This window comes from Gossypium raimondii, chromosome 13 (assembly GCF_025698545.1).
Source record: "Gossypium raimondii isolate GPD5lz chromosome 13, ASM2569854v1, whole genome shotgun sequence".
Taxonomy (NCBI): domain Eukaryota; kingdom Viridiplantae; phylum Streptophyta; class Magnoliopsida; order Malvales; family Malvaceae; genus Gossypium; species Gossypium raimondii.
The window spans coordinates 10,617,302-10,626,147 of record NC_068577.1 but is presented as its reverse complement, the minus strand read 5'-3'; positions in this window follow the sequence as shown (position 1 = coordinate 10,626,147).

The following is an 8,846-nucleotide window of genomic DNA, read 5'->3' as shown; positions in this document are numbered from 1 at the left end:
CTCGGATTCCGTTCTTCTTGATCTATAACAGCAAATTTAGTTTATTTAATACTCACATTTACCAAAACAACCCTCGACTCTAACTTTGGAAAAATTATGATTTTGCCCCTAAACTTTTACATAATTACACTTTTTCCCCAAAGCTCGGAAATTAAACTTCATATCTTATTCTTATGTTTTATAACATGGTGAACATTTGTCCCTTCTATGAAAACATCAGATTCTTACTCTAACACTTACTTATGAACATTAGGTATTTTACCGATTATGTCAATTTACTCTTTTTCACTTAAAATCGACTAACAAAAGTTGTTTAACATAATTTATAGCTTCATATTCTATCATAAAACATCAAAATAAACATATTTCACCTATAGGTATTTTTCCAAATATAAACCCTAGGTTAAATTATTGCTAGAATAAGTTAAATTCAGCTACCGAGATTCTAAAAACGTAAAGAACATTAAAAACGGGACTTGGAATCACTTACCATGAGCTTGAGAAAGTGAAGAAATCCTAGATATGACTTTTTTCAAATTTCGGTAGCAAGAAAAGATGATGAACACAAAATTTTCACATCTTTTTCCCTTTCTAATTCATTTATTTACTAAATGACTAAAATGCTCTTACTAAAAAAAATCCTATTTCACTTATCACATGTCCATTTTTGTCCATCACTAACTAATGGTCTAATTACCATATAAATACCTCCAATTTAAAATTTCATAACAATTGGACACCTCTAACATGTAAAACTCAACTTTTTCACTTTTTACAATTTAGTCCTTTCGACTAAATTAAGTGCCCAAACGTCGAAATTTTTGAACGAAATTTTCACTAAATCATTCCGTGAAATTGTAGGCCTTAAAATATAGGAAAAATAATTTTTTCCTCATCGGATTTGTGGTCCCAAAACCACTATTCCGACTAGGCCCAAAATCGAGATGTTACAATATAACCATTTAAAATTTGCCCAATGAACAATATAATGGTTTTAGATATGCGGTTAACCAACTAGAACAAACCAGAATGCTCAAACTAGCTTGTCCAACTGAGAACACCCCTGGGCACTAAGTGACATGCCCGAAGGCTTTACATCCGCCCCTAGTACACACTAGAATCACTATAAATATAACACAATAGTTCGCAAAAAATGTTGGACTTCTGTATTTTTAGTGAACAGTAACGAGTCAATAATCCTAATCTCAGCACAATCAAACCCGTGTCGCACATATTAAAAACCTATTAGCATGCCAATTGTATCCTATCCTACGTTCATCGACTCAATATAATATCGAATAACAGTGTTCAAATCAATTATTTTCTTGACTCACATCAATTTATTTCAATTCAATTATGTTAAAATATTCAACAATCTCAACTCATAGTTAATATAGCACATAATTTACTATGAGACTAAACCGTACGAACTTACCAGAGCTAACTTGCAAAGACAGTGAAAGTTCAAAGACTACTCAGCAACTTTTCCTTTTCCTCAATTATCTACTTGTTCTTGATATGCACAAGCTTTGGTGTAGCCGAATTTTAAGCTCCTTTAATGAAGTTTCTTCTTTCAATTTTCAGTGAAGAAACAAAAGAATAAAGATGATGCCTCCACATTAGCTTTTGTTTTATTATTTTAAGCAATTTATTTTTATTTAAAATAAACATATATTTAATAACATAACTAAATATCAAACGACTATTAACAAAAATATGGCTAAATTGCCTTATAAATCCATCATTTAATGCTTTGTACTCAATTAACTTAATTAACTATTAGCAGTTGACTTCAACAAACTTTACGATTTAGCCATTTTTCTATAATTAATTATCTAAAAATTAAAATTTTTTAACCAAACTTTAATACAATGCTAATGACTTTGTAAGTAGTAAATAATTAATATTTATCGACTGACACGTCGAAATTGTGGCCCCGTAACCACTATTTCCAACACCACTAGAAAACGGGTTGTTACAACTCTCCCCCTTAGAAATTTTGTCCTCGAAATTGTTACCTGAGAATAAGTTCAGGTATTGCGATTTTATCGATTCTTCAATTCTTCCAATGATACTTGTTTATTTCGAAGTTCTTTTACCTCACGAGCTAAAATTGTTATCGACTCTATAGAGAACGATAGATCTGGCTGTAATTCAATCTCGTTGGAATTAATTACATGAGAAGGATCTAATGTATATCGCCTCAACATCGAAACATGGAAAACATTATGAATCTTTTTCAGTTCAGGAGGTAGATCCAATCTATAAGCTATATGACCATTTCTTTCAATAATCTCATACAGTCCGATAAACCTTGGACTCATTTCCCTTTTCTATTGAACCTTAACACCTTTTTCCACGGTCAAACTTTCAAAAACACTTGATCACCAAGGACAAATTCTTTATCTTTTCCTTTCAAATTTGAGTACGACTTCTAACGATTTGATGCAACTTTCAGGCAATCACGAATAACTCGAGCTTTATCTTCAATTTCATGAATCAAATCAGTTCCAACTAACTTGGATTCGCTCAACTCAGACCAATATAGCAGTGTTCTACATTTTCCTCTGTATAAAACTTTAAATGGTGCCATTTTAATATTGGACTGATAGTTGTTATTATAAGCAAGTTCAGCTAACGGTAAATATTTTTCCTAGCTACCTTGAAACTCGAGAACACACCACTTAACATGACTTCCAACATTTGTATTACCCGTTCTGGCTATCTGTCAGTCTATGCATGAAATGTTGTACTGAAATTGAGTTTAGCACCCAAAGTCTCGTGAAGTTTACTCCATAATCTAGAAGTGAATCTTGGATCTTGATCACAAATAATAGAAATTGGTATTTTGTGCAATCTAACAATCTCGGATACATATAACTTAGTTAACCTTTCAAGCGAAAAATTGATTCTAATCAGAATAAAATGAGCTGGTTTCGTCAATCTGTCAACAATAACCTAAATAGAATCTTTCTTTCTAGGTGTCACAAACAATCCCGAAACAAAATCCATCATAACTCACTCCCATTTTAATTTGAGAATCATAATATGCTATAATAACCCAGACGGAACCTAATGCTCAGATTTCACTTGCTGACAAACCAAACATGTTGCCACAAACTCTTAAATATCTCGTTTCATACCCAACCACCAATACATTTGTTACAAATCACCAAACATTTTAGTACTACTTGGATGAATAGAGTACGTACTACTATGAGCCTCAGATAAAATGTCTTATTTCAACTCCAGATTATTCGGAACACACAATCTGTTACAAAAATACAACATGACATCAGTATCATATTTGAATCCCATAGATTGATCACATTGAATTTGTTCTCGTTTAGCTAACAGCTTTGGGTCATCATTTTGCAACTCTCGTATTCGATGAAGGAATAACAGTCTAGCTTTTAATTATGATAAAATAGAATCATCAATATTCAAAGTCAAATCAGCATTTAACGCTCTCAATGCAAACAATGATTTTCGACTTAACGCTTTTGCAACCACATTAGCTTTCCCCGAATGATAGTAAATAACTAGATTATAATCTTTGAACAATTCGAGCCATCGGATCTGCCTTAAGTTCAATTCTATTTGATTCATCAGATATTTCAAACTTTTATGACTGGTATAAACGTGACCTCTCTAATTATATAAGTAATGTCGCCAAATATTTAAAGCAAAGACAATCGCGACCAGTTCTTGATCATGAGTGGGGAAATTGCTCTTGTGTGGCTTTAACTATCGAGAAGTGTATGATATTAATTTTTTGGCTTGCATCAATACACAACCTAATCCACTGAGTGACGCATCACTATAAACAACATACTCTTTTCTGGATTGGGGCTGAGTCAGTACAAGAGCTTTCGTCAACATATTTATTATCTAATCAAAACTCTATTGGCAATTATATGACTAAATAAACTCAACATTTTTCTGTAATAACTTGGTCATCAGTAAAGAAATCATTGAAAAATTCTTAACAAATCAATGATAATAACCAGCTAAGCCCAGGAAACTACGTACCTCAAAAACACTTTTTGGAGCTTTCCAGTTGACAATGGCAGAAATTTTGCTCAGATCAACATGAATCCTGTCTGCAGAAATTACGTGACCAAGAAATCCAACCTCTCTGAACCAAAATTCACATTTACTAAATTTTGCATACAGTTGTGTCTCACGCAAAATTTGTAAAAAAATTCTTAAATGTTGCACATGCTCGGATTTTGTTTTTGAATAGATTAGTATATCATCAATAACCACAACCACAAATCTATCCAAATGAGGCTGAAAAAATTAATTCATCAAATCCATAAAAGCAGTAGGGGCATTGGTTAATCCAAATGGCATTACTAGAAATTCATAATGACCATAACAAGTTCAAAAACCAATTTTCGATACGTCGACATCTTTAACTCGCAATTGATAATATCCCGATTTGAGATCTATTTTCGAGGACACTATTGCACATTTCAACTAATCAAACAAATCTTCAATATGAGGCAAAGGATATTTATTCTTTATTGTGACTTTATTTACCTGACTGTAATCAATACACAATCTAAATGACCTGTCTTTCTTTTTCAGAAATAATACAGGTGCACCTTACGGAGATACACTTGGTTGAATAATATCTCTGTCTAACAATTCTTGCAATTGTGCTTTAAGTTCTTTCAACTCAGCTCGTGCCATTCAATATGGTATGGTCGATATCAGAGCAGTTCCAAACATCAAATCAATTACAAGTTCAACTTCACATTCCGGCAATAATCTTGGTAACTCTTCAGGAAATACGTCTGTAAAATCATTCATAATTGATACTTGATCAAGCTTCGAATCCGGATCTCGAGTATCAAGTATATAGGCCAAAAATGCCTCACAACCTTTATGAATTAATTTCTGTGCTGAAATAGCTAAAATAACTCTGGCAATACTGTTTTGTCTTTTTGACTCAACTATAATCATTTCACCTGTCTGACATTTTAGATCAATCTGTTCTATTCTACAGTTTACCACAACGTCATGTAACGTCAACCAATCCATTCCCAAAATGATATAAAATTAACTAGTACACTCTGACCCGAAGGATCAATAACTCGAAAATCATACTCAGTTGACAGGATAGGTAAATTCCTATCCACTACTAATGTTGTACAAATATATGAATGAGTTGACCTAGGGTCAACCGGTGCATACACAGTAACATCAAAGAGATATAATGTACCAGCAATAGCATCAGTTGTAGTAGTGTCCTCTCTAGCTCGGATAGCGTATGCTCACACAGGTGCTCTAGCTTCAGATCTGATAGTTGTATCTTTAGTGCCACTTCGATTTGCTCTAGTATTACTACTCTAACCAGGACGTATACTCTTTTGAGGTGTAGACAACTACTTTTTATTCTTTTCTTCATTACCTCCCACTAATCTCCTGTAATTTCATACAAAATGATCTGTTGAACCACATTTGTAGCATGCACCTATTCTAGTCCTATATTCATCAGCATATGGTTTTCCACAATGCTCACACATCTGTCTCGAAGCATTACGAACAATTCCCACACTATCAGTAGGTTTGACCTGAGATTTCAAATCATGCTGCGTCGACGTGTTTTTACCTGAGAACTCAGATGGTGAAGTGACACGATTAAATTCTTCTTTTGATTTCTTTAACGATGGTACAAAAAACGACTTAAAAACTTATTTTACCAAATTCTCAAGCCTTTCTATCTTTATGCCTCTTGTAATTATAAACTTCTTCCATCTTTTGAGCACGATCAGATAAAACAACGAAATCTCGTACTTTCCAATCAACATTTTAATTTCATCATTTAATCCATCTTCAAAACGGATGCATATTTCTTCCTCGTTCGACATAATTTCACAAGCACACTTACTGAGATGTACAAACTCTCTTTCATACTCAGCTACTGATTTGTTTTCCTGCTTTAGTTCAAGAAATTCTCTCCTTTTCCGATCTAGGTATCGTTTGCTAACATACTTCTTTTTAAACTCTATTTTGAAAAATCTCAATTGACGTTATCTCTCAGTATTACCTCTGTTAATGTTGACCACCAACTGTAAGCTATGCCTTTAAGTAAAGATATGACACATTTAAGATAATCATTAGGAGAACAAGTCATTTTGTCAAAAACTCGCTGAATATTTTTGAGCCAATACTCTGTTTTAGCCGGATCTTCCTTCGTTTAACCCCGGAACTCCTCAGCACCACATTTCTGACTTTATCAATTGGAATCCGTCGACTCATTTCAATTTTTTGAGGAGGTAGAGGCACCACAGGAGGTACAACAAGGGGTGGAGGTTGTTGAGCCACAAGGTTGGTTCGTATAAATTTTGTGAACCACTGACCCATTAAACCAAATACAACTTTTTTAACTTTTTTTCAAACATTTTTGGGATAGGTAAACTACATATTGCTTCTTGTTCGTTAGTTAGAACATTACTATTCACTTCATCAGTGCCAGCACGATCAGATTCTACTGACATCTTTCAAATCTAAAAAAGAAACGGGGTTAGATCGGATCAATCAATATCATACTATCACAAGTTTATATGGCATGTAATTTCTAGACTTTAACATACTACATTCAGTCCGAGAATTGACTAAAACGTAGCTATCATACCACTAAATGTAACACCCCTAACTTGTCTCCCTCGCCAGATTAAGGTTATAGAGTATTACAGGATATAACAAAACAATTTACATCATTATATCATTAATTTATTAAATTAAATATCAAGATTCAAATATATATTTCAATCATAGCATTATCACATTTACAAACCTTAAAACAAGTTTTCGAAGCCCTAAAAATAGTTTGGAATCAATCAGGGACTAATTTGAAACAAAACAGAAAGTTTTAAAAAAATCTAAAAATTTTGAAAACAGGAGTCACAGGATCATGTTGCCAGGCCGTGTGACAAAGCCCATGGCATGTGGCTCAGGGAAATGGCTATGTGGCCAAATCGTATACAATTCAAAATATGGGCCACACGACTGTGTCTTAGCCTGTGTGCCCGCTCGTGTGTATATTCGAAATAGCATCACACAACCGTATGTCAGATCGTGTGTGTATTCAAAGTGAGGTCACATGATCGTTTCGCCAAGTTGTGTAACTCTCTGTGCCCGTATGGACCAACCTACACCTAAAAATCATGAAGACACATGGCCGTGTGGAGAGGCCATGTCTGGCACACAACCGTGTGATAGCCTGTATCCTATGCCATGTGCACCTTAAAGTGATTCTAAAACAAGCCAAAATCCTACCAATTTCTTTGTTACCAAACCAAACCAAAATTACATATTTACAAGCCTTAAAAACACATTCAAATAGACTTAAAACATACCAAATCAGTCAACATAAGTGCCTAACCAATGTGCCTTCATTGACACAACAATTCAATAACCAAATCAAATTCACATTTCATACCAATTTAATTTCACTCAAAGTTTTCAAACACTTATAATATCTCATGCCAAATCTACCATTACCATTCAATCCATTCATAACCAATATACTATATTTCAAATACTTCCTTGAGGCTTATGCTAATAACCAAGATCAAGTTCACAAGTAACATATTTATACCAAAGACAAAAGCACATATATAAGCAAACTTAAACAACTTTACATCAAGCTAAAATATAACATATGAAGTAAGTATCCAAACATATATAAACACACCTATTAAATGCCATATAACCCAAAAGTAAACATCCAAAACTACCAAAATATATGGATAGTGTAATTTTTCGAGTTGATCCGATCACCGATTTCCACAAAATGTAATCTACAAAGAAATTTTAGAACAAATAACATGAGTAAGTTTTACTAGAGCTTAATAATTTCAACGGTTAAAATGATAAATTTACCATAAAATATATATATCACACAATAACAATTTATAAACTATGATCCTATCAATCACAACAACTCAACAGGTGAGTCTTATTAGCCATACACATAATGAATAGTTTATTTAATAATACTAGATCATTCAATATCAACTCAAGTTAACCAATCAAGAAATCATATAACCATTTAAAATTTACACGATGAATGATATAACAAATTCAGATACGCAGTTAACCAACCAGAACACTCAAACGAGCTTGTCCAACCGAAAACACACCTGAGCACGAAGTGCCTAGCCAATTGTAAACTCGAAATTATATAAGGTTTTTTCATGTATTTTTACCACCTTTTTACTTAATAATTATGTTTATCTTGAGTAATTGTTATTAAAATAAGTGAATTTTAATTAATTAGTAATATGGGGCATGAATTTATAAATTATGTGAAATTGTGCTTAATTAAATGATTTTTGCATATATTTTATATTATTTCATGTTAAATTATTAATATGTGATTTTTCACTATGTAGAAGGACCATTGAAGATGTAAATGTGAATTAAACATGAACATGCAGAAATTAATTCATGTGGACAACAAGACCTTACAATTTGGGTCATGAGGTTGATAATTTGACCCAATAAAAGAAGTGCTAAAAGATGGATATGTCTGTTAAGTTATTAGACTGAGAAATCGTCCAACAAGGGGAAATTGAAGCCCAGTTTTGAAACAAGTAGATGGCAGCCCAAAAGTAAGCTTTAAGGTATTTAATTGAAGGTTCTTATAGTTGGAAAATAATAAAAATCAGCCCAACTACTTTGTTGTTGAAACTATCCACCATATGGCTATTAATAGTCTTGGTTTGAATTCAAATTGAGGAGACTCAGTCATTCCCTTCTCCTTGAAATATGGTCAGCCATATGTGGTAGAAAAAGAAGGAATTCAAATGTTATTTTTACCTAACTTTACC